The sequence below is a fragment of the Papio anubis genome, chromosome 3, assembly GCF_008728515.1.
Source record: "Papio anubis isolate 15944 chromosome 3, Panubis1.0, whole genome shotgun sequence".
NCBI lineage: Eukaryota > Metazoa > Chordata > Mammalia > Primates > Cercopithecidae > Papio > Papio anubis.
In genome coordinates, this window is record NC_044978.1 from 50611129 (window position 1) to 50637609 (window position 26481).

A 26481-nucleotide genomic window follows, 5' to 3' on the forward strand; every position below is an offset into this window, starting at 1 on the left:
TCATCTGGGCTGCCTTGATTCCTCAGAACTACCAGGAGGAAAGGATAAGTCTGCTGGTCCACAGAGACTGTGGTCACCCTTCCCACTAGGGCCTCAGGCCCAGGGAGCTCAGGGTTCTGTCCCTGAGCCTCTGGCTAGAGTTGTTGGCCTTCCTGCAGGGAGGTCCTGCCCAGTGAGGAAGGATGAGTCAGGGTCAGGCCTAAAGAAGTGCTCTGGCTGCAGTCTGCCACAGCTGGTATGTTGGGCTGTGGGGCACACTCTTGGAACCAAGCTGTCCAGTCTCCCTGGCTCCAGCAGGGGAAAAGCATGGATTGGATCTATAGAGATGGATGCTGTCCTTCCCCCACCCAGGGAGCTTAGTGTGTTAGGCAGTTATGAGTCGCAGTGCTGGCTGCTGCACCTCCCAGGAGGAACTTAAAAGGCTTAGATATCAGGCAGCCACAGCTGTGGTGCTGATCTCCCCTTCCCCAGAAAACTCAGCTTGCTTAAGCAGATTCTAGCTGAGAGGCCATTGAGAATCGCATGCCTCCAAGTTTGGGACCCTAGGCCTCAGTTGCATGAATTCACGAGTGGGATCTTCGGATCTACCATTCCTTCCTGTTTCTTCACCTTCCACTACTTCCATTGGCTCACCATGCCAACTCCATTGTCCCTTCCCTCCACCAGATCCATACCACTACTAAATCCAGTTCAAACCTAAAATACCCCTCCATTCATTTCCGATTCCACTTCTTCATTCCTTTTCTATAAGATCTCCATCCATACATCTTAAGTTTCCTTTCATTCCTTCCTTCCTTCCTTCCTTCCTTCCTTCCTTCCTTCCTTCCTTCCTTCCTTCCTTCCTTCCTTCCTTCCTTCCTCCCTCCCTCCTCCCTCCCTCCCTCCTCCTCCCTCCCTCCCTCCCTCCCTCCCTCCCTCCTTTCTTTCTTTCTTTTTTCTTTCTTTCTTTCTTTCTTTCTTTTCATTTTCTTTCTTTTTCTTTCTTTCTTTCTTTCTTTCTTTTCTTTCTTTCTTTCTTTCTTTTCTTTCTTTCTTTCTTTCCTTTTTAGCTTTCTTTCTTGTTCAAGAGACAGAGTCTGGCTCTGTTGCCTTGACTGGAGAACAATGGCATAATCTCAATCCTGCAACCTCTGCCTCCTGGGTTCCTGAAGTGATTCTCCTGCCTCAGCCTCCTGAGTAGCTGGGACCTGGGCACATGCCATGCCTGTGTTTTCCAGTATTACCAAATAAAGACAGGGTTTTGTCATGTTGGCCAGGATGGTCTCGATCTCATGACCTCGTGATCCGCCCGCCTCAGCCTCCTAAAGTGCTGGGATTACAGGTGTGAGCCACTGCGCCCAGCCCTTAATTTTATTTCTTAAAAATTTTTTTTTTAACTGCATCACTAACTTGAAAATATAATAAAATTATATCATTTTTGGTTTGCTTTGGGATGCTCTCATATTAGTATTTAAGCAACATTTTCAGAAAAATAATATGATTATGGGACCATACGATGAAATTGGCTTATGTAAAGACTGAGATGCCTCTCAGTCATTCAAATTAATAGGATTATTGCTTCTAGTTTAGAGAAACAGAATTCATTTGCTCCTGCCAAGTAGCAGCAATTTCTGTAGTTTTATTTTTAAACTTCTCAAAGGCGAGTGACCTAATGGTTTCATATGTTTGTGTTATTACGCTTTTATTACAGGAAACATTTTTACACTTATGTTATTAGTAGAATGTTTTCTAATTATGAAGGCATGTTAGTGGGTCTTAAATGTTTCCTAAAATGTCTCTAATTTTAGGCATAACCTAGTGATTTTTTTGTTTTCTTGTTTATTCAGTGTCAAGTACTTACTTAAATGGGCAATGAATATGTAGTGCTAACTAACTAAATACTTCTAGGATTCCATTTGCATCTTATTTGTGAACACCTGTTACATGCCAGTCACTGCTTTCTGGTAGTGGAGATATAATGGTAGAGAAGATGTAGTTGTTTCTTATTAGGATGTTACTGTCTATGTGGCTTGCCCTGGACGGAGTGACAGAGTGCTAAATGGCACCCTACTACTATTCTCACTAGAATGTAAAAATATCCTGCATTCTAGGGTAGGAACATATGTAAATGATTATAATAAATGTGAAATGCACTAAACTAGGGTTTATGTAAATTTATACATTGCTTGCAGGATAGAAAATGACCTGTGCTTTAAGTAGCGTTGATAGAAGTTATTTGAGCAAGGCTGTCACAGAAGAGTAGACATTTACCCAGTAGAGTGGAAGACCTAAGTGTAAACAGTTATAGTGTGTCTTTGTAAGGATGCATAGCTGGCAGGGGATGCAGTGCATGGGCTGGGATACGGGGACCACTGCTGGTGAGTGTGCAAGGCAAGGATCAGATTAGCAGGAACTTTATATCCTATGCAAAATATGATGGTAATTATAATTTCAGTAAACCTTTCCAGCCCTTTTAGAATTGTTTTCATTTCTATATGCCTTATCTCAGTTTTGTGAGCTTTTGAGTTTTTGCTAATGTTCTTGCTTTGTGACAGAAAACCCCCATAGAGAGGAATTTTCTAGTGAAGTTTTAAATGCCCTGGGGCAAGCTGAGGTGGGCAAAGCTCATTGAGCTTATGGTTTTCAAAGCACACACATGATTTAATAGTTAGGAAATGTGCCCAGGAATGGGAAACACTAAAATACTGAGGGATGGATGCTGAAGTTTCTGCCTGTACTTGCAGGACATTTGCTATCTTGGGAAGTGGGAGAAAGTACTAATGAAGGATGCTGACGGACTTCTCTGTTTCAGACTGTCATCCTGAGGAGTGTAATGAAGCATACAATCAAGTTGCTACAGTTTGAAAAGGTTAAAGCAGCTTTGGGGATCATGATTTGTGCTTCTTGGGTACTGGAACATCATGCCAGTAATAAATGCTATGAAAGCCAAAGACAAAGAAGCAATTAGTTCTCTGCATTGGTGAAAGGCTGCCCAGCTACAGAGTGGATGGTAAAGGCCATGAATTCTTTTCCTTTGAGGTTGAACTGAGTCACGAAGACTCAAGCCAGTGGTGAGTAAATCTTGTCAGCCTGTCAGCAGCATTTATTGGGTTTCCACCATCTGATTATCATATAATTAGGTCTAAACAAGTCCTCAAAAGTTTAGAATACATGTTCTATGATGTCAGTAAGCAGCTTGGAGTCAGTAACCTAACCAAAGTGTACTATGCTTTTGTTGAGACTTAGATTTGGAGTAGACTATATATCTTACAAAACAATATTTTTGACTTGATCAGTAACAACGAAACTACGAGAGTAGGTTATTTCATGTTGAACATACATCTCTTTCAAGTTGTTGAAATGTTTACATATTTCACCAATGATTTTGGTGCTTCTAGGATTCCAATTGCATTTTATTTGCAAACAACTATTATATGCCAGTCACTGCTTTCTAGCAGTAGAGATATAATGGTAAAGAAGAGTTAGTTGGTTCTCTTCAGAATGTTACTGTCTATGGGACTTGCCATGGACAGAGTGACAGAGTGCTAAATGATACCCTGCTACTCTTCCCACTAAAGAAAACACAGGAGAAATATCTCTGGCAGATCCACCACTGAATCTGTAGAGAACAATCTTTTAAGGCGTGGCAGACACAGAATCCTAGGAGGAGTTGGGCTAGATGGGGGCTCCTCCCCATAGCCCTTGACCTTGTAAAACCTTCTACTTCTCTGAGTTTAAAGTATACATAAATCACTGTGGGATCTTGTGAAAATGAAGATTCTTATTCTGCAGATCTGGGATGAATCCTGAGACTGTGCATTTCTTCTAGGTGATACTGATGGTTCTGCTCTGTAGACCAAACTCAAAAAAGGATATTGCATGGAAATATCCTTAGACAAACACTTGACTACACTACAAACGACTTAAAATCAGTTTTTTAAAAAAAATTTATGAAACATAATGTGGTAACGTAATAAGGAAAAAAAATATCCTGGCAGGGTAGAAAGATGTAGTCTCAGAAATATAGTAGTGTGGAAGTGACCTTTCTGAGAAAATATATCTCGGGGAGGAAACTACAATGAAAGAAGCAAGCAATATTTTCAATCAGCATTAAAATATGAATGCAGATGAGGCATGATGATGACAGTAGATAAATAGCATTTTTTACTCTGGAATTATAAATTATCTTTCATACCAGCAAGCGTTTATGTTTTCCTGGGTTTCTTGGTTAACATAGCTTACTGAAAGGGAAGCATAGAACTTGTAAGCTTTTAAAAGGTAGCAGAAATCATGAGAGCTGCAAAGTCTTCGCTAATATTTGTGCTACTCAGCAAATTTATTATTTGATTCACCTATCCCAAGTTGACACCCTTCAGGGAGGGGAAAGTAGAATTTTTGCAGAGGTAAGTTTCTTAAAGACTTTAAAAAATGGCTTTACCTTTGGGACTGTTAGGCCTAATTGTAAATAAATTCTTGCTGCATTCACATCAGCAGTCCTGGATTAGTTAAGAGCTTTACTTGTGTGTGCCAAAACACATTTTTCAAAAATGGCTGAAACTATGTAATCAGCAACTTTGAGTTTGATAGAAAATTACACAGAAATCAGGACCCGTTTCTCCTTGTCCTAGCACCCTGCACTCAACTAAATGATGACTCTTCCTCCTAAGGAAATAGTCATTATATCTTCTAAACACTTACAGATTATTACTATGCTTGCATTTGGCACACTGAACATATTTTGCTCCTTTTCTCTTGTATTCCTTTTTTGTTTTTTGCATTTTAAATCAGATATCAATACTTCTGGTTCCAGTGATTTTTTTCCCCTTCGAAGTTACAGCAGCTACTGTTTTTGAAGACAAAGTATAAGAAACATTTTTTTCTCTTTTGAATGAAGTCTGGAACTTGCTGAAAATAATGTCCTTGTACAATGATTTCAGCTTGGCTGACAACAACGCTGGTGTCCACTGAGGGTTGATGCTTTTAGAACTGGATATGAACTGAACTCCCTAAACACATCTGAGAAAGGTCTAAAACCAAGTCTTACTTTAAAATATAGATCGTATCTGTGTGTAGTTGTGTTTCTGTACATTTTAAAAACATTTCCTTTAGGAGTACACATCAGTAAACACCAGTGAATAGAACAACAAAGGAGTTAAAATATTCTTCAGACCCCTAGGGCAAACACGTCTTTGAAAAAAATCGCAATACAGAGAATGCGGGTCTAAAAAATATACTATTATCCTATTTTTTCCAACTTTCATAAGGGCAAGACCCTCTTGTCAATACAGGAAGTTTATATTATTAGTTCATTGTACAGTGATGTTTCTCAAAGTGTGGTACACTAACTTGGAATATTTGTTAAAACTGCTGATCCTTGGGCCTAACCCCAGACCTTTGAAATGAAAGTCATTGGATTATGTATTTTCTGTAATCATTCCTAAGTAAATCGTATGTAACTGAAGTTTGAAAACTATTAGCAAACTAGGTAAGGAAGAGAAGTCTACTTGAAGCTTTCCCTGGGAATAGCAAGGAAGCTCTTTAAAGAAGTCTAGGTATTAATTAGCTAAAAGTGCCATATATCTACTCATCTCACCCTAAATTTTTTTCCTTTTATTTTTAGTTGACATGTACTGATTTTGTATATTTATGGCATACAGTGCATACAATGTGTAAGGATCAAATCAGGGCAATTATCATATCCATCACTTAGAATATTGATCATTTGTTTGAGTTGTGAACATTCAATATTCTCTCTTCTAGTTTTTTGAAAATATACACTAAATTATTGTTAACCGTATTCACTCTAGAGTGTTAAATAACACTAGAACTTATTCCTCCCATGTAGCTGTAACTTTGTACATGTTAACTAGTCTCTTCCTATCTTCCTCTCCTGCCACCCTTTTCATCCCCTAATGATAACAGAGGATAATAATACTATAATAATAAATATAGCTCATAATACTTCTATGAGCTATATTTTTTAGCTCCCATACATGAGTGAGAACACATGGTATTTATCTTTTTGTGCCTTTCTTATTTCACTTAACATAATGTCCTCCAGGCTCATCTTTGTTGCCACAAATGACAGGATTTCATTATTTTAATGGTTGAATAGTCTTCCATTGTGAATATATACCACATTTTCTTTATTCATTCATCCCCTGATGGACATTTAGATTGATTCCATATCTTTGCTATTGTAAATAGTGCTGCAATAAACATGGAGGTACAGGTATCCCTTTGACACACTGATTTCCTTTTCTTTGATAAATACCCAGTAGTGAGATTGCTTTATCAAATGGTATTTTTAGTTTTTGCAGAAACCTACATACCATTGTCCATAATGACTGTAGTAGTTTAATTGGTGCTAATGGTGTTCAAGAGTTCTCGTTTCTCTGCATCCTTACCAGGAATTCTTATTTTTTGCCTTTTTGATAATAGCTTGTCTACCTGGGGTAATATGATATTATTTATATATGTTTATATATAAATAGATTGGTAAATGTAAGTAAGTGTTTCCATGAGTTTTGTGAGCTACTCTAGCAAATTAATCAAACCCAAAGAGGGGGTCATGGGAACCCCAACTTAAACCCAGTTCAAGAGAAGTTGACAAAAATATATATATATATTTGTCCATGGTTTTTTGCTTATAACTCCCATATCCCTTGTTACCAATTTTTTTTGTTGTAATGAAGCAGAATCTTAGGACTGTATTTAATTGTGGATGATAAGACCCTCATTTAAGACAGGGTCCTGCCCCAAACTTGGGAGTAAGAAACACTGCACAGAGAGGCCAAGAAGAATCTGTAAAGACAGGACTTGCTGCATTTAGATCATACCTTTTATGGTCAGTCACATTTCTACATGATTGTCAATCATGCCTATCCTATGAAGTCACCGTAAAAGGTGCAAGAAGACAGGATTTGGGGGAGCTTTCTGATAACTGAACACATGAAGATTACCACAGGGTGGTACATCCAGGAAGGACATGGGATCTCCATGCTTCTTCTCACATACCTTGCCTTATAATATCTGTATTAGTCTGTTCTTGCACTACTATAAAGACATACCTGAGACTGGGTAATTTACAAAGGAAAGAGGTTTAATTGGCCCATGGTTCTGTGGGCTTCTACAGGCTTCTACTTCTGAGGAGGCCTCAGAAAACTTACAATCATGGCGGAAGGTGAAGGGGAAGTAGACACATCTTCACATGGCCAGCAGGAGAGAGACAGAACAAAGGGGGAAGTGCTATACACTTTCAAACAAAAAGATCTCATGAGAACTCTATTATGAGAACAGCAAGGGGGAAGTCCATCCCCATGATTCAATCACCTCCCAACAGGCCTTTCTTCAAACACTGGGAATTACAATTTGACATGAGATTTGGGTGGGGACACAGAGCCAAACCATATCAATATCCTTTATGATAAACTGTTAAATGTAAGTGAGTGTTTCCCTGAATTTTGTGAGCCACTCTAGCAAATTAATCAAACCCAAAGAGGGGGTCATGGGAACCCCAATCTAAACCCCTTTCATCAGAAGTTCTGGAGGCCTGGAGTTGCAACTGGTTTCTGAAGGGGGTAGGACAGTTTTTGGGACTGAGCCCACAACCTGTGGGATCTGACATTATCTCCAGGTAGATAGTGTTGGAATTGAATTGCAGGACACCCATCTGATATCTACACCGAACTGATTGTGCACTTGGTGAATTGCTCCCCTTCCAATTCCCCACACATTTTGTCACAGAAGTCTTCATCTGTGATATGATTGTTGTGGTGTGAAAGCAGAGGAAAAATGTGTGTTTTTTTTTTCCAAAGAGATGAGATAGTATCTCACTGTGGTTTTGTCTTGCATTTCCTTGATGATTAGTAGTGTTGAGCTTTTAAAAATATATTCCGGATATTAGTTCCTTGTTACATAAATAGTTTGCAGATATTTTCTCTCATTCTACAGATTGTGTCTTCACTTTTTGTTTTCTTTTGCTGTGCGGAAGCTTTTTAGTTTGTTATAGTCCCATTTGTTTATTTCTGATTTTGTTGCCTGTGCTTTTGAGGTCTTAGCCATAAAATCTTTGCCTAGACCAATGTCCTGAAGTGTTTATACATGATTTTTTCTACTAGTTTTATAGTTTTGGGTCTTATATTTAAGTCTTTAATCCATTTTAATAGTGAGGAATAGGGATCTAGTTTTCTTCTTCTGCATATGGATATTCTATTGTCCCAACACCATTTATTGAAGAGACTATCCCAATGTATGCTCTTGGAATCTTTGTAAAAATTTAGCTGACTGTAAACACATAAATTTATGTCTGGGGGTAACTATTCTGTTTCATTGTTCTATATGTCTGCTTTTACATGTTTCATCATGCTTTTTTGGTTAATATGAATTTGTAAGGTAGTTTCACACTGTCAGATAGTGCAACGTCTTCAGTTTTGTTCTTTTTGTTTAGCATTCCTTTGTCTATTCATGGTTTTTTTCTTGTCGTTCTATACAAACATTAGGATTGCTTTTTCTATTTCTGACACTGATGTTTTATTAGGAATTACACTAAATTTGTAGATTGCTTTGGGTAGTGTAATCATTTTAACAATATTAATTATTTCAGTTCATGAGTATGGAATGTCGTTACATTTTTGTGTGTGTCCTCTTTACTTTCTTAAATCAGTGTAGTTTTCATTGCGGATAGCTTTTACCTCTTTGGTTACATTTATTCCTAGGTATATTAATTTTTATAGCTATTATAAATGGAATCACTTTCTTGATTTCTGTTTCAGCTAGTTCATTATTGGTGTCTAAAATTGCTACTGACTTTTGTATGTTGTTTTTGTATTCTACAACTTCACTGAATTTGCTTATTAGTTTTAAGAATTTTTTCATGAAGTCTTTAGGTTTTTCTATATATAAGATCATGTTATGTGCAAAGAACAATTTAACTCCTTTTTTTTATCAATTTGGATTCCTTTAATTTTATTCTCTTGACTAATTTCTTTGGTTAAAACTTCCAGTATTCTGTTGAATAAAAGTGGTAAAAGTGGACATCCCTTGTTTTGTTCCAATTCTTAGCGAACAGTCTTTCAGCTTTTTCCCCATTCAGTGTGATGTTATTTCTGGATTTGTCATTTAAAGTCTTCATGTGTTGAGGTATATTTCTTGTATGCTTAATTGGTTGAGAGTTTTTATCATGAAAGTGGTTTGAATTTTATCAAATGCTTTCTCTTCATTTATTGAGATGATTATATGGTTTATTTCCATTACATTGATGTCATGTATCACATTTACTGATTTGCATATGTTGAACTATCCTTGCATTCCTGGGATAAATCTCACTTGATTTGGTGTATTATGTTTTTGATGTGCTGTTGGCTTTGGCTTGCTAGTATCTAATGAAGAGTTTTGAAACTATATTCATGAGGGATATTGTTCTGTTTTCTTTTTTTATTGTATTTTTGTCTGATTTTTGTATCAGGGTAATGCTGGCCTTGTAGGATGAGTTAGTAAGAATTCCTTTATCTTCAATTTTTTGGGGTAGTTTGAGGAGAATTGGTATTAGTTCATCATTAGAAATTTGTTAGAATTTTGCAAGTAACGCCATTTGATCATGGGCTTTCTTTTGCTGGAGGATTTATTATAACTAATTCAATCTCATTACTCATTATTGGTCCATTCAGGTTTTGTATTTCTTCCTGGTTCGATCTTGGTAGGTTATGTGTGTCAAGGAATTTATCCATTTTTTAAGGTTTTCTACATGGTTGGTGTATAACTGTTCATAATAGTCTCAATGATCCTTTGTGTTTCTCTACTATCAGTTATAAAGTTTCCTTTTCGTTTCTGATTTTATTTATTTGGGTCTTCTCTCTTTTTTTTCTGAGTTTCGTTAATGATTTGTTGATTGTGTTTATCTTTTCAAGACACCAACTTTTCATTTCATTGACCTTTTGTGCTGTTTTTAAAGTCTCTGTTCTGCTTAGTTTTGTGCTGGCCTTTATTATTTATTTCCCTCTACTAATTTGGGGTATAAGTTCTTATTGTTCCAGTTTTTTGAGGTACAGTGCATCATTAGGTTGTTTATTTGAAATCTGTCTACTTTTTTGATGTGGGCATTTATTACTATAAACTTCCCTCTTAGTAATGTTTTTAATTCCATAGGTTTTGGTATGATGTATTTCCATTTTTGTCTGTTTCAAGACTTTTTTTCTTCATTGATCCAAAGATCATTCAGGAGCATATTGTTTAACTTTTATGAATTTGTATGGTTTCCAGTGTTCCTTTTGTTATTGATTTCTAGTTTTTTTCCACTGTGGTCTGAGAAGATACTTGATGTGATTTCAAATTTTGTATTTGTTGAAATTTGTTTTGTGGCCTAACATATCCTGGAGAATGTTCCATGTACTGATGAGAAAATGTATATTCTGCAGCCGTTGGATGAAATTTTTTGTAAATGGCTGTTAGGTCCATTTGGTCTATAGCACAATTTGAGTCCAATGTTTCTTTGTTGTTTTTTTCTCTAGGTGATCTGTTCAATGCTGAAGCTGAGATATTGAAGGCCTCAGCTATTATTGTATTGGAGTCTATCTCATTCTTAAGCTCTAATAATATTTGATATTTGGGTAGTATTGGGTGCATATATATTTTCTCTTGTTTTATCCTCTTGCTGAATAGATCTCTTTATCATAGAATGACTTTCTTTGTTTCTTTTTATGTTTTTGACTTAAAGTCTATTTTATGTGATATATGCTTGCTTTTCTTCATACTTTTGGTTTTTTTTTCACATGGAATATCATTTTCCATCCTTTCCCTTTCAGCTTGTTTATCTACAGATCAAGTGAGTTTCTTGTAGGTAGCAGATAGATGGATCTTGTTTTTTTTTCTTTTCTTAAAATTCATTCATTCAGTCTATATCTTTTAATTGGGGAATTCAAATCATTTACCTTCAAGGTTGTCATTTTGTGTGTGGAATTAGTCCTGCTATTTTGTTAGATGGTTTCTGATTGTCTTGCATATAATTTTTTCCTTTCTTCCTCACTTATTATCTTTGCAGTTTGGTGTTTTTCTGTGCTGATAATGTTTGATTCTTTTTTATTTCTTATTTGTGCATGTGCCCTATTAGTAAGTTTTATACTTTTGTGTGTTTTAGTGATGGTAGATGGTTGATTGTCCTTTTGCTTCCAGATGTAGAACTCCTTTAAGTATTTCCTGTAGTACTAGTCTAGCTGTGATGAATTCTCTCAGTTTTTGCCTATCTGGGAAATACTTTATTTCTCCTTCATTTCTGTGGGACTGCTCTGCTGGATATAGTATTTTTGGCTCACAATTATTTTTTCAGCACTTTGAATATATTATCTCCTTCTGTCCTGGTATGTAAAGTTTCTAATAAAAAATGTGCTGTTAGTCTGATGGAGATTCCCTCATATGTGACTTGGCAGTATTTCTTTTGCTTGGCAGAATTTTTAGAATTCTTCCTTTGTCTTTGACTTTTGACAGTTTTCTTATAGTGTGCCTCAGAGAGGACCTTTTTGGGTGGAATGTATTTGAAGACCTTTGACCTTTCTGTATCTAAATGTCTATATGTCTTACAGGACTTGGGAAGTTTTCAGCTGTTATTTTACTAAATAAGTTTTCCACGTCTTTTCCCATCTCTTCTTCTGGATTCCCCAAATTCAAATATTTGTTTTCCTGATGGTGCCCCATATGTCACACTGACTTTTTCATCCTTTAAGTTCTTTTCTTCTTTGTCTGACTGAGTTATTTCAAAAGACCTCTTCAAGTTCAGAAATTATTTGTTCTGCTTGATCTGTTATATTGTTGAAGCTTGCAATTATATTTTTATGTCATTCATTGTTTCCTTCAGTTCCAGAATTTGTGTTTGGTTCTTTTTTATGATATTTATCCTGTTGGTAAATTTCTCATTCAGATCATGATTTGTTTTTCTAATTTCTTCATATTGTCTATCTGTGTTATCTTGTATCTTGCTGAGATTTCTTAAAATTATTATTTTGAATTATTTTTAGGCACTGCATAGATTTCCTGTAATTTAGGATCTTTTACTGAAGAATTATTGTGTTCCATTGGGGTGTTGTGTTTCCTTACTTTTTCATGTTTCTTGTTTTTTCATGTCAATGTATACACATCTGGTGTAACAGTCACTGATTACATTTTTTTAAAATTATACTTTAAGTTCTGGGTACATGTACAGAACGTTCAGGTTTGTTACATAGGTATACATGTGCCATCGTGGATTGCTGCATCCATCAACCTGTCACCTATATTAGGTATTTCTCCTAATGTTATCCTTCTGCTTGCCCCCTACCCCTTGACAGGCCCTGGTATGTGATGTTTCCCTCCCTGTGTCCATGTGTTTTTATTGTTCAACTCCCACTTATGAGTGAGAACATGTAGTGTTTGGTTTTCTGTTCTTCGGTTAGTTTGCTGAGAATGATGGCTTCCAGCTTCATCCATGTCCCTGCAAAGGACATGAACTCATCCTTTTTTATGGCTGCATAGCATTCCATGGTGTATATGTGCCACATTTTCTTTCTCCAGTCTATCATTGATGGACATTTGGGTTGGTTCCAAGTCTTTGCTATTCTGAACAGTGCCACAATAAACATACGCGTGCAGTGTCTTTTTAGTAGAATGTTTTATAATCCTTGGGTATATACCCAGTAACGGGATTGCTGGGTCAAATGGCATTTCTAGTTCTAGATCCTTGAGGAATTATCACACTCTTTTCTTTCTTTCTTTTTTTTTTTCTTCCTTTTTTTTTTGTTATACTTTAAGTTCTAGGGTACATGTGCACAACTTGCAGGTTTGTTACATATGCATACTTGTGCCATGTTGGTGTGCTGCTCCCATCAACTCGTCAGCACCCATCAACTCGTCATTTACATCAGGTATAACTCCCAATGCAATCCCTCCCCCCGGCCCCCTCCCCATGATAGGCCCTGGTGTGTGATGTTCCCCTACCAGAGTCCAAGTGATCTCATTGTTCAATTCCCACCTATGAGTGAGAACATGAGGTGTTTGGTTTTCTGTTCTTGCGATAGTTAGCTGAGAATGATGGTTTCCAGCTGCATCCATGTCCCTACAAAGGACATGAACTCATCCTTTTTTATGGCTGTATAGTATTCCATGGTGTATATGTGCCACATTTTCTTAATCCAGTCTATCACTGATGGACATTTGGGTTGATTCCAAGTCTTTGCTGTTGTGAATAGTGCCACAATAAACATACATGTGCATGTGTCTTTATAGCAGCATGATTTATAATCCTTTGGGTATATACCCAGTAATGGGATGGCTGGATCATATGGTATTTCTAGTTCTAGATCCTTGATGAATCGCCATACTATTTTCCATAATGGTTGAACCAGTTTACAATCCCACCAACAGTGTAAAAGGGTTCCTATTTCTCTACATCCTCTCCAGCACCTGTTGTTTCCTGACTTTTTAATGATTACCATTCTTACTGGTGTGAGATGGTATCTCATTGTGGTTTTGATTTGCATTTCTCTGATGGCCAGTGATGACAAGCACTTTTTCATGTGTCTGTTGGCTATATGCATGTCTTCTTTTGAGAAATATCTATTCATATCTTTTGCCCACTTTTTGATGGCGTTGTTTGTTTTTTTCTCATAAATTTGTTTGAGTTCTTTGTAGGTTCCGGATATTAGCCCTTTGTCAGATGAGTAGATTGCAAAAATTTTCTCCCATTGTATAGGTTGCCTGTTCACTCTGATGGTAGTTTCTTTTGCTGTGCAGAAGCTCTTTAGTTTAATTAGATCCCATTTGTCAATTTTGGCTTTTGTTGCCATTGCTTTTGGTGTTTTAGACATGAAGTCCTTGTGCATGCCTATGTCCTGAATAATATTACCTAGGTTTTCTTCTAGGGTTTTTATGGTATTAGGTCTAACATTTAAGTCTCTAATCCATCTTGAATTAATTTTCGTATAAGGAGTAAGGAAAGGATCCAGTTTCAGCTTTCTACTTATGGCTAACCAATTTTCCCAGCACCATTTATTAAATAGGGAATCCTTTCCCCATTTCTTGCTTTTGTCAGGTTTGTCAAAGATCAGATGGCTGTAGATGTGTGGTATTATTTCTGAGGGCTCTGTTCTGTTCCATTGGTCTATATCTCTGTTTTGGTACAGGTACCATGCTGTTTTGGTTACTGTAGCCTTGTAGTATAGTTTGAAGTCAGGTAGCATGATGCCTCCAGCTTTGTTCTTTTGACTTAGGATTGTCTTGGCAATGTGGGGTCTTTTTTTGTTCCATATGAACTTTAAAGCAGTTTTTTCCAATTCTGTGAAGAAACTCATTGGTAGTTTGATGGGGATGGCACTGAATCTATAAATAACCTTGGGCAGTATGGCCATTTTCACAATATTGATTCTTCCTATCCATGAGCATGGTATGTTCTTCCATTTGTTTGTGTCCTCTTTTATCTCACTGAGCAGTGGTTTGTAGTTCTCCTTGAAGAGGTCCTTTACATCCCTTGTAAGTTGGATTCCTAGGTATTTTATTCTCTTTGAAGAAATTGTGAATGGAAGTTCATTCATGATTTGGATCTCTGTTTGTCTGTTACTGGTGTATAAGAATGCTTGTGATTTTTGCATATTAATTTTGTATCCTGAGACTTTGCTGAAGTTGCTATCAGCTTAAGGAGATTTTGGGCTGAGATGATGGGGTTTTCTAAATATACAATCGTGTCATCTGCAAACAGGGACAGTTTGACTTCTTATTTTCCTAACTGAATACCCTTTATTTCTTTCTCTTGCCTGATTGCCCTAGGCAGAACTTCCAACACTATGTTAAATAGGAGTGGTGAGAGAGGGCATCCCTGTCTTGTGCTAGTTTTCAAAGGGAAGGCTTCCAGTTTTTGCCCATTCAGTATGATATTGGCTGTGGGTTTGTCATAAGTAGCTCTTATTATTTTGAGATACATTCCATCAATACTGAGTTTATTAAGAGTTTTTAGCATGAAGGGCTGTTGAATTTTGTCAAAGGCCTTTTCTCCATCTATTGACATAATCATGTGGTTTTTGTCTTTGGTTCTGTTTATATGATGGACTGCTTTATTGATTTGCATATGTTGAACCAGCCTTGCACCCCAGGGATGAAGCCCACTTGATCATGGTGGATAAGCTTTTTGATGTGCTGCTGGATTTGGTTTGCCAGTATTTTATTGAGGATTTTTGCATCGATGTTCATCAGGGATGAAATCTCTATTGGTCTAAAATTCTCTTTTTTTGTTGTGTCTCTGCCAGGCTTTGGTATCAGGATGATGTTGGCCTCATAAAATGAGTTAGGGAGGATTCCATCTTTTTCTATTGATTGGAATAGTTTCAGAAGGAATGGTACCAACTCCTCCTTGTACCTCTGGTAGAATTCGGCTGTGAATCAGTCTGGTCCTGGACTTTTTTAGTTGGTAGGCTATTAATTATTGCCTCAATTTCAGAGCCTGTTATTGGTCTATTCAGGGATTCAACTTCTTCCTGGTTTAGTCTTGGGAGAGTGTAAGTGTCCTGGAAATTTTCCATTTCTTCTAGGTTTTCTAGTTTATTTGTGTAGAGGTGTTTATAGTATTCTCTGTTGGTAGTTTGTATTTCTGTGGGGTCGGTGGTGATATCCCCTTTATCATTTTTTATTGTGTCTATTTGATTCTTCTCTCTTTTCTTCTTTATTAGTCTTGCTAATGGTCTATCAATTTTGTTGATCTTTTCAAAAAACCAACTCCTGGATTCATTGATTTTTTGGAGGGTTTTTTGTGTCTCTATCTCCTTCAGTTCTGCTCTGATCTTAGTCATTTCTTGCCTTCTGCTGTCTTTTGAATGTGTTTGCTCTTGCTTCTCTAGTTCTCTTAATTGGGATGTTAGGGTGTCAATTTTAGATCCTTCCAACTTTCTCTTGTGGGCATTTAGTGCTATAAATTTCCCTCTACACACTGCTTTAAATGTGTCCCAGAGATTCTGGTATGTTGTATCTTTGTTCTCATTGGTTTCAAAGAACATCTTTATTTCTGCCTTCATTTCGTTATGTGCCCAGTAGTCATTCAGGAGCAGGTTGTTCAGTTTCCATGTAGTTGAGTGGTTTTGATTGATTTTCTTAGTTCTGAGTTCCTGTTTGATTGCACTGTGGTCTGAGAGACAGTTTGTTATAATTTGTGTTCTTGTACATTTGCTGAGGAGTGCTTTACTTCCAATTATGTGGTCAATTTTGGAATAGGTGCAATGAGGTGCTGAAAAGAATGTATATTCTGTTGATTTGGGGTTGGGAGTTCTGTAGATGTCTATTAGGTCCACTTGGTGCAGAGTTGAGTTCAATTCCTGGATATCCCTGTTAACTTTCTGTCTCGTTGATCTGTCTAATGTTGACAGTGGGGTGTTGAAGTCTCCTATTATTATTGTATGGGAGTCTAAGTCTCTTTGTAAGTCTCTAAGGACTTGCTTTCTGAATCTGGGTGCTCCTGTATTGGGTGCATATATATTTAGGATAGTTAGATCTTCCTGTTGAATTGATCCCTTTACCATTATGTAATGGCCTTCTTTGTCTCTTTTGATCTTTGATGATTTAAAGTCTGTTTTTATCTGAGAATAGGATTGCAACCCTTGCTTTTTTTTGTTCTCCATTTGCTTGATAGATCTTCCTCCATCCCTTTATTTTGAGCCTATGTGTGTCTCTGCATGTGAGATGGGTCTCCTGAATACAGCAAACTGATGGGTCTTGACTCTTTATCCAATTTTCCAGTCTGTGTCTTTTAATTGGAGCATTTAGTCCATTTACATTTAAGGTTAATATTGTTATGTGTTAACTTGATCCTGTCATTGTGGTATTAGCTGGTTATTTTGCTCGTTAGTTGATGCAGTTTCTTCTTATCCTTGATGGTCTTTACATTTTGGCATGTTTTTGCAATGGCTCTTAATGGTTGTTCCTTTCCATGTTTAGTGCTTCCTTCAGGATCTCTTGTAGGGCAGGCCTAGTGGTGACAAAATCTCTAAGCATTTGCTTGTCTGTAAAGGATTTTATTTCTCCTTCACTTATGAAAGTTAGTTTGGCTGGATATGAAATTCTGGGTTTAAAATTCTTTTCTTTAAGAATGTTGAGGCCGGGCGCGGTGGCTCACGCGTGTAATCCCAGCACTTTGGGAGGCCGAGGCGGGTGGATCACAAGGTCAGGAGATCGAGACCATGGTGAAACCCCGTCTCTACTAAAAATAGAAAAAATTAGCCGGGCGCAGTGGCGGGCACCTGTAGTCCCAGCTACTCGGGAGGCTGAGATATGAGAATTCTGGCGTTGAAAATTCTTTTCTTTAAGAATGTTGAATATTGGCCCCCACTCTCTTCTGGCTTGTAGAGTTTCTGCTGAGAGATCTGCTGTTAGTCTGATGGGCTTCCCTTTGTGGGTAACCCGACCTTTCTCTCTGGCTGCCCTTAACATTTTTTCCTTCATTTCAACTTTGGTGAATGTGACAATTATGTGTCTTGGAGTTGCTCTTCTCGAGGAGTATCTTTGTGGAGTTCTTTGTATTTCCTGAATTTGAATGTTGGCCTGCCTTACTAGGTGGGGAAATTCTCCTGGATGATATCCTGAAGAGTGTTTTCCGACTTGGTTCCATTTTCCCCCTCACTTTCAGGCACACCAATCAGACGTAGATTTGGTCTTTTCACATAATCCCATATTTCTTGGAGGCTTTGTTCATTTCTTTTTCCTTTTTTTTTCTCTAGACTTCTCTTCTTGCTTCATTTCATTCATTTGATCTTCAATCATTGATACTCTTTCTTCCAGTTGATCGAGTTGGTTACTGAAGCTTGTGCATTTTTCATGTATTTCTTGTGTCATGGTTTTTATCTCTGTCAGTTCATTCATGGCCTTCTCTGCATTGATTATTCTAATTATCCCTTCTTCCATTCTTTTTTCAAGATTTTTAGTTTCTTTGTGCTGGGTACGTAGTTCCTCCTTTAGCTCTGAGAAGTTTGATCGACTGAAGCCTTCTCCTCTCAACTCGTCAAAGTCATTCTCCGTCCAGCTTTGATCCATTGCTGGTGATGAGCTGCATTCCTTTGGAGGGGAAGATGCACTCTGATTTTTTGAATTTCCAGCTTTTCTGCCCTGCTTTTTCCCCATCTTTGTGGTTTTATCTGCCTTTGGTCTTTGATGCTGGTGACGTACTGATGGGGTTTTGGTGTGGGTGTCCTTTCTGTTTGTTAGTTTTCCTTCTAACAGTCAGGACCCTCAGCTGTAGGTCTGTTGGAGATTGCTTGAGGTCCACTCCAGATCCTGTTTGCCTGGGTATCAGCAGCAGATGCTGCAGAAGATAGAATATTGCTGAACAGTGAGTGCTGCTGTCTGATTCTTGCTCTGGAAGCTTCATCTCAGGGGTGTACCCCACTATGTGAGGTGTGAGGTGTCAGTCTGCACCTAGTGGGGGATGTCTCCCAGTTAGGCTACTCAGGGGTCAGGGACCCACTTGAGCAGGCAGTCTGTCCATTCTCAGATCTCAGCCTCCGTACCACACTCTTTTCCACAATGGTTGAACTAGTTTACACTTCCACCAACAGTGTAAAAGTGTTCCTATTTCTCCACATCCTCTCCAGCATCTGTTGTTTCCTGACTTTTTAATGATTACTTGATTTCATTTTTATAGAGTAGCTTTTATAGGGAAACACATTTTCCTGTAGATGTATCTATAGTATCAGTTGTGTAGGGTATTTTGGCTTTGGTTCTGTATGGCTCCTGCAGTGTAGTCTCTGTGTTACTTTTTTTTTTTTTTTCCTACTGTAATCAATGTCATCAGTTCCTGGTAGTTCCTCAGTGACTTAGGCTGCAGTTGTTTGTGGAGGCTGTGGTGAGGCTCTGCTGGGGAATCGATCACTGGGTAGGCCAGACCTTAGGCCCCTGGGTGGCATGGGTGGGTACTGGCTGTGGTGTGGTCGGCCCTGTATGAGATCCCTAAACCACTGCTTGTTGTATATAGGCATGTGCAGTGGTGGCAGACGTCCCAAATGCACAGTCTTCAGGTTCCCAGGAAATGCATGCAGTCATTGGTGGTAACAGCAGCAGGCCTTGGGCAGATGGGTCCTAGGGGCTTCAGGTGGGCCATATGGGTGTAGTGGTGGCAGTGGGCCATGTGGGCCCCCTTTTGGGCTCTTGGGTGATATGGACAGGTGCCAATGATAATGGGCTGAGTGCACTGGTCCATGGGACTCTGGGTGGTATACGTGGGTGCCTGTGGTGGTGTCAATGCCGTGGATGGGCTGGGTTTTATACACCTGGGTGGTATGCATGGGTGTGTGGTGGCCTTGTTGCTGGAGGGGGCAGGGTCAATTTCAGTGGCAGTGGCCCCAGTCAGGTTATGTTCAGGTTCTGGGGATTTCATGCTTCCGTATTCCCTGGGGGTAGCCTCCCTGGGGTACTGGACCATTTGCTCCCTGGGGTGTAGGGAGCTGTGTGGGTTCAGGTGCTAGGGATGCAGTCACACTGCTGGGTTTAGTACATATCACAACACTGAAGCCCTCTGAACTGATGTGGGGGGGAAGTCAGCATGGCCCACCAGGAATGTGGGGGAATGCAGGAGTTCTTGGACCCCAGAGCATAAAGTAGTCTGCTGTTTGCTCAGACCTCAAAATGGTGTCATTATACAACTGCTTGGGTCTCAGGATATGTTGGTGAGACATAGAATGAATTCTCTCTCTGAGACAATGCAGTTGCATAGACTTCAAGAAGCTCCCTGTACCAGCTCAGGGCAAGTGAGGGCTGAGGTGCTCTTCTGTAGCTAATATTGCAAACATTGGTGGTGGAAATGTGCACTGTCGGGGATCTCTTGCTTATCTTTTCCTTGCACTAGAGGGTCACTCCTGGCTCTGAGCCAATCCTTGCCCTTGATTTTCTTTCCTCTTTATACTGTCATTTTGAGTTTTTATGCCTCAGAGGGTTCCTGTCACTTTCCTGCTGAATTCTAGCGTTCTCCTTTGGCACTCTATTCAATGTATTGTTATCTTCTCGCTGTTTTGGTCCTTCTTTGTGGGGGAGGCAAATCTTGGGCGCCTTTAGTCAGCCATATTGATGATATCTCTCCCACCCTAAATTTTCAGAAACTTTCCCCATATTCAGGTACCCCATGAAAGTTTGTTTCTAAATTCATCAATTGTTTAAATTGATGTTTCTAAATTCATCAATCGTTAAAAGCGCTGAAACTTCTTTTCAAGTACGTTTCTATCTTGAATCTTGACTTATATTTTGAGAAACATAGTAGAATTTAGTTGAATAATACTAGTATTATAATAAACACATATTTTATAATAAATGTTTGCTAAACTAACTATTCTCAAACAAAACCTCACATGGAAATTAAATATGTAGAAGAGATAAATATAGATTTTCCTTGGTTGAAGTGTGTGTGTGTGTGTGTGTGTGTGTGTGTGTGTGTGTGGTGTATTGGGGATGATGAAGTCCAGAGCCTATTCACTCAGTTACCATTTCATTCTTCTAGAGAATGTTGGCAAACAATTGCTAGTGGACCAAGCCCTAGCACTTGCTGTTTTTATAAACAAAGTTTTATTGAACACAACCATGGCCATTTATCTGTATATAGCTGCTTTCATGCTAAAATATTGAAGTTGAATAGTTGAGACAGAGAGCTATTTAGAACAAACTGAAATAAAATATTAACTCTCTGTTCCTTTACAAAAAATATTTGCCGATCACTTCTCTAGAGAGAATAGTTTTGAAATGTACACTTCATTGGCCTTGGGGTTTCTTGAACCCTTGCAGGTTGTTTGTGTGCACAGTAAGTATTTACTACTCTTTCCAGATATATTATTTTCTATGTGTTCCATGCCTTGGAAATATAAGAAAGCCTTTCATTAGGAGAATGATTCAGCTACTGTAGAGCTGGCCTTGCGTCACCTAGTATATTAAGTGGTAATAAGTGATATAATGTCTTATGGGATACTTAGGGATTTTTCTTTCCAGTATTTTTCAGTTTGGTTTGGTTTTATCTGTTGATTTTATATTTTCTCAAACAAAGATTTTGATTTGGTTGATTTTTCCCCAATGAAGATTTTCCTGACTATATTTTATACTAAAATAACATCAATTCTTTCCCTTTTTTTCTTGTCTTTAGCTACTTGGAGGTGGATTCTCTCCTTCCATCCCCAACCAATGACTAGAGTAATCTGGGATTTTGAGATAAAGGTGATAGAAAACTCCTCTTTCATATTTATTTTCCTATGTTAAGAACAGGCAGATGAAAATACGTGAATGAGTTCATCAGTAATGGGTCCTACTGACAAGAAACTAAATCTTAGCCATTTATATCTCAGAAGGTTTGTTTAAACCAATCCACATTATATTTCTCTCTTTTTAAAAATTTCAGCTTTTACTTTTGATACAAGGGGTACATGTGCAGGATTGTTACATGGGTATATTGCACCTAGGTACTAAGTATAGTACCCAACAGGTAGTTTTTCAACCCATCCCCTTTTAATAGTCCATAGGTCTATTGTTCCCATGCTTACCCATGTGTGCTCAATGTGTAGGTCCTATTTATAAGTGAGAACATAAAGTATTTGGTTTTCTGTTCCTGCATGAATTCACTTAGGATTATGGCTCCCTCTTTGTTGCTGCAAAAGACATGATTTCATTCTTTTTTATGGCTATGTGTTATTCTAAGGCATATCTGTATCATGGTTTTTAAAATTCAGTCCACCATTGATAGGCACCTAGGTTAAGTCTATGTCTTTCCTATTGTGAATAGTGTGCAATGAACATATGAGTACATGTGTCTTTTTGATATAATGTTCTATTTTCCTTTGGGTATACAACCACTACTGGGATTACTAGGTCCCATGGTAGTTCTGTTTTAAGTTCTTCAAGAAATCTACAAACAGCTTTCCATAGTGACTGAACCAGTTTGCATATCCCCCAGTCGTGTATAAGCATTTCCCTTTCTCTGCAGTCTCACCTATATCTGTTGGTTTTGGCTTTTAAATAGTAGCCATTCTGACTGGTATAAGATGATATCTCATTGTGGTTTTGACTTGTATCTTTCTAATGATTAGTGACAATGAATTTTTTTATATGTTTGTTGGCTGCTTGTGTATGTTATCTTTTGACAAGTGTCTGTTCATGTCCTTTGCCCATTTTTAAAATGGGGTTATTTGCTTTTTGCTTGTTGATTTATTGAAATTCCTTATAGATTCTGAATACTAGATCTCTGTTGGATGCATATTTTCAAATATTTTCTTCCATCTTGTAGGTTGTCTGTTTACTCTGTTGATGGTTTCTTTTGCTGTGCAGAAGCTCTTTAGTTTAATTAGGCCCCACTCGTCAATTTTTGTTTTTGCTATCATTGTTTTTAGGGACTTAGCCAAAAGTTCTTTGCCAAAGCCAATGTCAAGAAGGGTATTTCCTAGGTTTTCTTTTAGAATTTTTATAATTTGAGGTCTTATATTTAAATATTTAAACTTTCTTGGTTAATTTTTGTATATGGTGAAAAGTAAGGATCTGGTTACATTCTTCTGCATATGCCTAATAAATTATCCCAGCACCATTTGTTGAATAGGGAGTCCTTTCCCCATTCCTTTTTTTTTGTTGGTCTTATAGAAGATCAGATAGTTATAGGTGTGTGGTTGTATTTCTGAGTTTTCTACTTTGTTCCGTAAGTCTGTTTATGTACCAGTACTATCTTGTTTTGATTACGGTAGCCTTATACTTTGAATTCAGGTAGTTTGATGTCTCTGGCATTGTTCTTTTTGCTTAGAATTTCTTTGGCTATTTAGGCTTTTTTTGGTTCCAAAATAATTTTAAATAATTTTAGAATTTTTTTTTTTCTAATTCTGTGAGGAATGATGTTGGTGATTTAATAGGACCACTACTGAGTCTGTAAATTGCTTTGGGCAGTATAATCATTTTTACAATATCAATTCTTCCAATTTTCCAGTTATTTGTATCATCTCTAATTTATTTCAGCAATGTTTTGTAGTTTCTCTGGCAGAGATCTTTCACCTCCTTACTTAGCTATATCCCTAGGTATTTCATTTTCTTTGTGGCCATTGTGAATGGGATTGGGTTCTTGATTTGACTCTCAGCCTTAATGTTATCAGTGTACAGAAATGCAACTGATTTTTGTAAATGGATTTTGTATTGTGAAACCTCAGTAAAGTCATTTATCAGTTTTAGTCACTTTAGGTGGGGTCTTTAGTGTTTTCAAGGTAGGTAATCATATCATCTATGAAGAGACATAGTTTGACTTCTTCTTTTCCTATTTTGATGCCTTTATTTCTTTCTCTTGCCTGATTGCTTTGCCCAGCACCCTCAGTACTATATTGAAGAGGAATAGTGAGAATGGGCATCTTTGTCTTGTTCCGTTTCTCAAGAGGAATGCTTCCAGCTTTTGTCCTTTCGGTATGATACTGCTGTGGGTTTGTCATACATTGCTGTTATTATTTTGAGGTATATTCCTTCAATGCCTAATAAGTTCAGGGTTTTTATCATAAAATGATGTTGGATTTTATCAAAAGCTTTTTCTGCATCTCTTAAGATGATCATATGGTTTTTGTTTTTAATTCTGTTTATGTGGTGAATCACATTTATTGATTTCTATATGTTGAACCAACCTTGCATGCCAGGAATACAGCTTACTTGATTGTGGTGAATTAATATTTTGATGTGGTACTAGATTTGGCTTTTTTTGTGGTACTAGATGTGGTACTAGATTTGGCTTTTTTTGTTGAGATTTTTGTGTCTATGTTAATCAGAGATATTAGCCTGATGTTTTCTTTCTTTGTCACGTCCCTTTCAGATTTGGTATTAGGCTGATGCTGGCTTCATAGAATGAATTAGAGAGGAATTCCTCCTCCTCAACGTTTTGGAATAGTTTTAGTAGGACTGGTACTAGTTTTTCTTTGTACATTTGGTAGAATTTGGCTGTGAATCCATCTGGTCCAGCCTTTTTTTTTAGTTGGTAGGCATTTTACTACTGATTCAGTTGCAGAGTTCAATATTGGTCTATTCAGAGTTTTAACCTCTTCCTGATTCAATCTTGCGATATTGTGGGTTTCCCAGATTTACCCATTTCCTCTATATTTTCTAATTTGTGTGCATAGAATTGTTCACAGTATTCTCTGAAGATCTTTTGTATATTTTGTATTTCTGTAGGATTAGTGGTAATATCATCTTTGTAATTTCTGAGAGTACTTATTTGAATCTTCTCTTTTTTATCTGTTAATCTAGCTAGCAGTTTATTGATCTTGTTTATTTTTTCAAGAAACCAACTGTTAGTTTCATTGATCTTTCATATGGATTTTTGCATCTTAATTTCATTAAGCTCCTCTCTAATTTTAGTTGTTTGTTCTCTTCTGCTTGATTTGGGGTTTGTTTGTTCTTTTTTTTCCTAGTTACTTTAGGAAAAAATGTCGGTAGTTAATTTGAAATCTTTCTAACTTACTTCTTGATAAAAGTGTTTAGGGCTATAAACTTTCCTGTTAACGCTGCTTTATCTGGATCCAATGTGCAGATGAGAAGAATGAATCTTCTGTGGTTGTTGGATGGAGTGTTCTGTAGATGTCTCTTAGGTCCAGTTCAAGTGTCAAGTTTAAGTCCAGGGATTTTTGGTTAGTTTTCTGGCTTGATGATCTGTGTAATGTTGTCAATGAGGTGTTGAAGTATCCCGCTATTATTGTGTGCTTGTCTAAGTCTTTTCATCGGTTAAAAAGAAATTATTTTATTAATCTGGGTGCCCCAGTGTTGGGTGTGTATATATTTAGAATAGTTAAGTTTCTTGTTGGATTATACCCTTTATCATTATGTAATGTTCTTCATTGCTTTTCTTAATTTTTGTTGGTGTAATGACTGTTTTATCTGATATAGGAATAGCAACTCCTGCTCTTTTTTCTTTTTTTTTTTTTTGCATGGTAGCTCTTTCTCCATCCTTTTACTTAGAGCCTGTGGGTGTCACTGTATGTGAGATGGGTGTCTTAAAGACAACAGATTGTTGGGTTTTGTCTTTTTATCCCGTTTGCCACTCTATGACTTTTAAGTGGGTTGTTTAGTCCATTTACATTCATGGTTAGTATTGATATGTGTGATTTTGATCATGTCATTGCATTGTTAGCTGGTTGTTATATAGACTTGATTGTATAGGTGCTTTATAGTGCCTGTGAGCTATGTGCTAAGGCGCGTTTTTGTGGTAACAAGTGTCATTCTTTTGATTCCATATTTAGCAATCCCTTAAGGACCTTTTTGTAAGACTGGTCTAGTTAAAATGTATTCCCTCTGGATTTGCTCATTTGAGAAGGATTTTACTTCTCCTTCACTTATGAAGTTTAGGAGAAATTCTTGGTTGGAATTTCTTTTCTTTAAGGATACTGAAAATAGGCCCCCAGTCTCTTCTGACTTATACGATTTCTGCTTACATGTCTGCTGCTAGCCTGATGAGGTTATCTCTTTATGTGGCTTGACCCCTCTGTCTAGGTGCCTTTAAGCTTTTGTCTTTTGTGTCGACCTTGGTGAATCTTATGAATATGTGACTTAGGACTGGCCACCTTGTATAGTATCTAGCTGGAGTTCTCTGCATTTCTTGGATTTGTCTGTCAATGTGCCTAGTGAGATTAGGGAAATTTTCATGGACTATATCCTTAAATATAGTTTATCCTTTCTTCTCTCTCAGGAATGCCAATGAATTGTAGATTTGTTCTCTTTACATAATCTCATATTTCTTGGAGGTTTTATTCATTTTTTAAAAATTATTTTTTCTTTATTTTTATCTGACTCAGTTGATTTAAGGAACCAGTCTTCAAGCTCTGGGATTCTTACCTCAGCTTGGTTTATTCTGCTAGTAATACTTCCAATTGTATTATGAAATTCTTGCGGTGAGGTTTTCAGTCTAGAAGTTTACTTTGGTTCATTCTTAAAACAGCTATTTTTTTTTTCATTCAGCTCTTGGATCATTTTACTGGATTCCTTGGATTGGGTTTTAACTTTCTCCTGAATCTTGATGGGCTTCCTTGCCATTGATCTGAACTTTATGTCAATCATTTTAGTCATTTCAGACTGGTTAAGAACTATTGCTGGGGAGCTGGTGTACTCATTTGGAAGTAAGGGGACATTCTGGCTTTTTGAATTGCCAGGACTCTTTTCTTCTCATCTGGTGGTGGTGGGGCGGGGGGTGAGGGGGTTGGTGTTCTTTTTTTAATTGCAGTGAAAGTTGAGTATAGTCAGTTGGCTTCATTTATGAATGCTTTCAGAGGGCCAGAGCTCTGTGTGGTATCTCCATGTGTGGGTGAATTCTTGAACTTGGTTTCACAGGTGTATATATTAGCAGGATAATTTTTGTTGTTGTAGTTTGGGTTGTGATCCAATAGATGGTGGTTAAGTGTAATGGCTGGTAGCTAGGTTAATACCCAGCCATGGGGCTCTTTTGTATTTCCTTGTATTTGCAAGGATGCTCTGTTTTGGTTGTGGGGGATAGAGAGATGGTCCCCTCACCAGATCCACTCCTGGGCCTTG

General features: G+C 37.6%; 1 long non-coding RNA gene across 1 annotated transcript in view; it reads left to right on the forward strand.

Moving 5' to 3' along the window:
- The window catches only part of LOC110743335, a 140885-nt gene that overhangs the window by 51358 nt on the left and 63046 nt on the right, over positions 1 to 26481 (forward strand). Inside the window, exon 2 of the long non-coding RNA XR_002522223.2 lies at positions 2792 to 3050. This is a non-coding gene — a long non-coding RNA (uncharacterized LOC110743335). The remainder of the gene's footprint in view (positions 1 to 2791; positions 3051 to 26481) is intronic.